At 46.8% G+C, this 6,372-nt stretch overlaps 1 pseudogene across 1 annotated transcript; it reads left to right on the top strand.

The window, feature by feature from the left end:
• The first annotated feature begins 1,107 nt into the window (after positions 1–1,107).
• On the top strand, positions 1,108–2,709 carry LOC308239000 (D-3-phosphoglycerate dehydrogenase-like; annotated as a pseudogene). Its single transcript has one exon. The product of its transcript is annotated as a D-3-phosphoglycerate dehydrogenase-like (transcript).
• The last annotated feature ends 3,663 nt before the right edge of the window (positions 2,710–6,372 follow it).

The raw sequence follows: 6,372 nt of genomic DNA, 5'->3' as shown, positions 1-6,372 counted from the left end.
ATCTTCTTAGAAGTTTGTTTCTTGCCTTACTCCTGTCTTGGAAATGAAATGCATCGCCAAGGTTGCTCTGAGTTTATGTTCTGTTCACTTCTAATGTGTGCTAAATGATTGGAAATGGGAAGCAGATGGACACTTGGCCCAGATATTAAACTCCAGATCTATCCTAATTAGATGGTGTTGATTAAGGCTTCCATGGGGTTCTTCTCCTCACTGCCAAGTGAAAGAGCTCTCCAGTGGGGTTCCTCAAGCCATTGGAGAACTAATGGTTTATTCAGTTCCTCCTTTGCACTTATTCACAGATACTGAACAAACAAGAGTCGAATTGTCTCCATCTCTTTGGTTTTTCTCTAACAATTTTGTTATTTGACTTTCCTTTCTGGCAGGAGTTGAAATAGAATAAAGGGAATTCTGGATAGCCCCTGGCTGAACTTTGCTTTATTTTGAGTTAGCAGAATTTAGTTAGGGAAGGGGGTGCAGTCTTCTACAAAGAGAGCTTCAGAGCTTTAGGGAAGTGCTGGATACTGACTTCAGCCTATGGTTTCTAGTACAGGGAGGAAGAGCAAGAGTTCGGAGACTGGCAAATCTAAGTTTGAATCTTGGATCAGCTGGTTACTAGCTGTAAACTGTGGTGTACTGGTAAATGTTTAATAAGATACTCTTATCTCTATAATAAAGAGCCAGGGTGTAACACCATTACCACCGAAGCTCCACCAGACTGGAAGTCAGTGCTGGGTTGCCGTGCCAACCCAGTGCTGACTGCTTGCGCTGCAGGGTGGTGCTCCAGCACTGACTGCTGAGGGGACTGCAAATCAGGGCCAGAGAGAGGCCTGAAAAGAGAAGCAGGGACTGATCCGTTGCCTGTGGCAGTTTTTGACCAGCACTTGCCTCTCTCTTTCTCTCCCAGTCTGGCCAGCAGCCATGCCTCCATTTCTCTCCAGGACTCCACCGGGGCTGCTGGTCAGCCCTGCCTTTCTGATCAGGCCCCGTTGATAGGCTCAGAGACGCTGACTGGCATAGAAACTGACTAATCAGAACCAAATCTGGGGGCTTAGCGGTGTTTCTGTCCAGGGAGAGTGGTAGATCCCAAGGCCGAGGTGGGATCCAGCAATGGCCTTCGCAAATCTACAGAAAGTGCTCATCAGTGACGGCCTGGACCCTTGCTGCCGGAAGATACTGCAAGATGGAGGGCTGCAGGTGGTGGAGAAGCAGAACCTGAGCAAAGAGGAGCTGATAGCCAAGCTGCAGGACTGTGAAGGCCTTATCCTCCGCTCGGCCACCAAGGTGACCGCGGATGTCATCAACGCAGCAGAGAAGCTCCAGGTGGTGGGCAGGGCCGGCACCGGCATGGACAACGTGGATCTGGAGGCCTCCATGAGGAAGGGCATCCTGGTCATGAACACTCCCAATGGGAACAGTCTTAGTGCTGCAGAGCTCACCTGTGGGATGATCATGTGTCTGGCCAGGCAGATTCCCCAGGCCACCGCTTCGATGAAGGATGGCAAATGGGACCGAAAGAAGTTCATGGGAACTGAGTTGAATGGAAAGACCCTGGGAATTCTTGGCCTGGGGAGGATCAGGAGAGAGGTGGCCGTCTGGATGCAGTCCTTCGGGATGAAGACTGTAGGGTACGACCCCATCATCTAACCAGAGGTCTCGGCCTCCTTCAGCATTCAGCAGTTGCCCCTAGAGGAGATCTGGCCCCTCTGTGACTTCATCACTGTGCACACCCCTCTCCTGCCCTCCACGACAGGCCTGCTGAACCACAACACCTTCGCCCTGTGCAAGAAGGGCCTGCCCATGGTGAACTACACCCGCGGAGGGATCGTGGATGAGGGCGCCCTGCTCCAGGCCCTACAGTCCGGGCAGTGCATAGGCACAGCGCTGGACATCTTCACGGAGGATCCGCCTCGGGACCGCGCCTTGGTGGACCACAAGAAAGTCATCAGCTGCCCCCACCTGGGCACCAGCACCAAGGAGGCCCGGAGCTGCTGCCGAGAGGAGATCTCTGTCCAGTTTGTGGACATGGTGAAGTGGAGAGCCCTCGCGGAGGTTGTGAATGCCCAGACCCTTACCAGTGCCTTCTCTCCACACACCAAACCTTGGATCAGTCTGGCAGAAGCTCTGGGGACTCTGATGTGAGCCTGGGCAGGGTCCCCCAAAGGGACCATCTAGGTGGTAATGTAGGGCTTATCCCTGAAGAATGCCAGGAACTGCCTGAGCCCCGAAGTCATTGTCGGCCTCCTCAAAGACGCTTCTAATCATGCAGATGTGAACTTGGTGAACGCCAAGCTGCTGGTGAAGGAGACCGGCCTCAATGTAGCCACCTCCCATAACCCCACTGTGCCAGGAGAGCAAGGATGTGGGGAAGGCCTCCTGAGCATGACCCTGGCAGGTGCCCTCTACCAGGCTGTGGGCTTTGTCCAGGGCACCACACCTGTGCTGCAGGCACTCAACGGAGCTGCCTTCAGACCAGAAGTGCCTCTCTGCAGGGGTCTGATCCTGCTCCTGTTCCCGGCTCAGCCCTCCAACCCTGCCATGCTGCTTACCATGATTGGGCTCCTGGCAGAGGCAGGCATGCAGCTGCTGTCCTACCAGACCTCAGTGGTGTCCGATGAGGAGACCTGGCACATCATGGGCATCTCCTCCCAGCTGCCCAGCCTGGACGCCTGGAAGCAGCATGTGACGGAGGCCTTTCAGTTTCATTTCTGACCTTGGGGCTCACCAGGACCAGCATTGGGGGCTTTATGATGAACATTGAGAGGTCACATTCCCAGGACTGACACCACTTATGTGCTCTGACCCTTGTAATAACCACTTAATAAACAGCTCACCCCCCAACCCCCCCCCAAAAAAAAAACCAAATCTGGGTCAACTGTGAGGAGCCAATGGCTGCCTAGGAGGCGGAGCTTTTGATGCTTACTGGCATAGAAACTGACCAATTAGAATCAAATTGGCCAGCAGAGGGGGGCAGTTGGGATTGAGATCAGGCCTGATCTGCTGGGCAGATCAGGCCTGCAGGAGAGGGCTGTTGGGGGCAAGATCAGGCTGGCAAGGGAGGGCTGTTGGGGGCGAGATCAGGCCGGCAGGGGAGGGCAGTTGGGGGCAACTAGTCCAGCAAGGGGAGGAAAGTTTAGGGCGAGATCAGGCCGGAAGGGGAGGGCAGTTGGGGGCAACCAGGCCAGCAGAGGAGGGCTGTTGGGGGCTAGATCAGGCCAGCAGGGGAGGGCAGTTAGGGGCAATCAGGCAGGCAGGCAGAGGCAGTTAGGGGCAATCAGGCAGTCAGGCAGGTCAGCGGTTAGGAGCCAGTGGTCCCAGATTGCGAGAGGGATGTCCCCCAAGGGTTCCCCGATTGGAGAGGGTGCAGCTGGGCTGAGAGAACCCCCGCCCTGTGCACGAATTATGTGCACTGGGCCACTAGTAATAAATAAATAAGCCCTGATTTGTCACATGTGCCAATTTTTGTGGTGTAAATACTCCCATCAGAGCTGATTTTAAGCTCCCAACATTATGTCACTGAATGCAAGGTTGGGAAGACTTTATACTATTGGCTCTCACAGCCCATAAAAGCTGATCTAGCACATCACTGACTTAAGTCCCAGTTTTATCATCTGTATGAAAGGGTTGAGGTACTTTGTAGGGTCATTATAAAGATTAAAGTATTAACTGCGAAGTGGCCACAACAGAGCCTGACCCACACTAGGAGCACAATAAATTGTCACTATATATTATCATTTTAAGCTGGGCTTTAGGAAGTGACTTCACTTTGCTGAGCACTCTAAGAAGTCAGAGCATCAGCCTCAAAAAGTTAGAAACTAAATTTCTTTATACAAGTATCTAGAGAATTGATTGACACTAATCAAATGCATAGAAGGTAGTTACCTAAGCCACAATGCCAGTTTACTACTTTGATTTAGTGTGTATACAGAATAATAATTTTCCAAACTCAAATTGGGTTACATGGTCTAATAAAGAATTTCTTTTTGTGGTTTAGAAACTTGTTTATATGCAAAGTGCTACAAAAGCATAAATATTAATTGTATTAAATATGCTTAATTAATCACCTGGATTTTAAAAATATATTGGGGCTGCTCCAGAAAAAAATTCTGACCTGAGAACCAAGACTGGTAATCTTCACTGGTCTCCGTGCAGGCAGCTAGCACTCATGTCAGCCCTGTAGAAGTCTGGAAGAGTGGACACTGGAATGAGAACCAGCTCAGGAAAGATGAGAGTGCATTTTTAAACATCTTAAATTTGAGCTGAAGATGCCCATAAGACATTTGGTTTTATGATGATAAAGGTGGGGGGAGCAGCCTAACCTAGAGACTGTGGTTGACTCCATGAGAGCAGATGAGGTCACCTGGGGACAGTGAGTCGGGTGAGATGAGAGGCCAAGGGTGGCACCTGGGAGCAGCAACATGTAAGGGTGAGCAAAGGAAGAGTATCTATTTAAACGAGGCCTAGAAGTGATCTTAGGTATCAAGAGAAGTGGTTTGAGAAAGCCAAGAGAAGAAGAGTTTTAAATGAGTATTGTCAGATTCTACAGAGAGGTTCAGGAAGAAAAGTGTAAAATTTAAAAGCATAAATTTGGTAAAATTTAAAGACAGACTCATAGAGAGCAGGCTGACAGCTGTGAGGGTTAGGGGGCACTGGAGGTGGAGGGACTGAGGAAAAAAGAAAACAAAAAACTGATCTTAAAATAGTTTAGTATATCTTAAAATGGTTTAGTGATGGGTCTGGGGAAGATAAGTCATACTGCAGTAAAGTGGAGAATTTGTGGGAGTGAGAATTTATGGGACATCAGCACAAAAATTTCCTCAGCTACAGTGTAGGTGATTGGGTGGGCCTCTTTAACTTTTAACATTAACATTTAACTTTTAACTTTACCATTGCAATAACATCACAGAGGGAAAAAATATTGAAGTTCCCTAGTCTCCCTCCCAATGGAATCAATCAATGGGAAACAGCTCATTATTGCTTCTGAATGAGAGAGTATCTCTTTTCATAATAGAGACATTTAGATGTTCTGCTAATTCAACTGCTTAAACTGGTTGAACATCTGTGGGCGCTTTATCTTAGTTAATGGGGATATTTTGAAGAGCCCAGCTTAAGGGAATTTTATGACGGGGCAAGTTTTATTCATTGCTAGGTTTCCTAACTCCTATTCTATTAAAGTCCCTTCTTTCCTCCTCATCCTGCTCTCCCCAAACCACCCCTTTCTCCCACCTCTGCTATTGAAAAATAGTTTGATTTGTCTGGAAACAAAACTATATGTAGTTATATTTTTGTCTATTTCTAGGTTTGTTTTATTTATATAGTTTCCACTTATGTAAATTATATTTAATTAACTGGTTATTACTTTTTTCCACAATCAATGTATGATTTAATTAGGATCTTGAGTATCCCACTCATCTATCTCAATTCTTAGATGCTGTACATATGCAAGAGTACATTCATGGGGGTACTCAGTCCCTGATTTGAACCTCATCTACTCCAATTAGCAAACATAGGTCCAAAGCAGCCTATTATCTGCCATTCTCCTTTGATCTTCTGACCTATTTTACCAGGCCTTTCCTTTTCATGCCTGATACAGACATAGAAGATACACAATAAATATTTATGGAATGAATAAATAGTGTTTCCACTTTCATATTTCTCAGATAAGATATGCTTATTGCTTCCATAGAAGAAGCAAATGAATAAATGAAAAGAAAGAGCAAGTCAAGTCTCTATTTCAATGTGTCCAAGTAGGAGTGAAAAAAAGTTTGTTTTCCAATCCTGTTCCTTTATTCCAAGTACTCACAGGTTCTTAATCTGAAAAGTCACACTGACTTGAGGGATCAAATTATCTTCAGTGTACCCAGAAAAAGAGCACATGGCTTGCTAGATCCGAGAATTCCCTGGAGCTTATCTCCATTACTCAACAGGTCACTAATTTGGAGCTTTGAAACCACAAATGAGCACTAGGATACCTAAACCACGAGCTTGTTGGTCCTTTGCCTTGAAAGAGACTGGTAATGATTAGAATTCTCACTATCAATAAACTCAAAGAATGAAAGCTCAAGAACAAAAGCTATCTTTCACTATTGGTATTTCAAAAAACTCTGACAATTGAATGTGTGTAATAAGATAATGGGATGTCACTTCAAGAGGATAAGCCACGAGGAATCCTCCCTTGCTCAGACCTGTTTATCTCAGATTCTGGGTAGGACCTAGAATTCCAGTCAAGCAGAGCTGCAGTGTGTAACAACAGCATAGTGTTCTTAGGCAACTTCATTCTCTAGAAATCTGGAATTCTAAAATCACTGAACAACTCATAAAAAACACTTGGAAATACAGCATAAAATATATCAAGTATTTTTAAAAATGCATGGT

This window comes from Plecotus auritus (assembly GCF_963455305.1).
Source record: "Plecotus auritus genome assembly, chromosome: 1".
Classification (NCBI taxonomy): Eukaryota; Metazoa; Chordata; class Mammalia; order Chiroptera; family Vespertilionidae; genus Plecotus; species Plecotus auritus.
The sequence above is the reverse complement of the archived record's forward strand: the minus strand, read 5'-3'. Positions and strand labels throughout refer to the sequence as shown.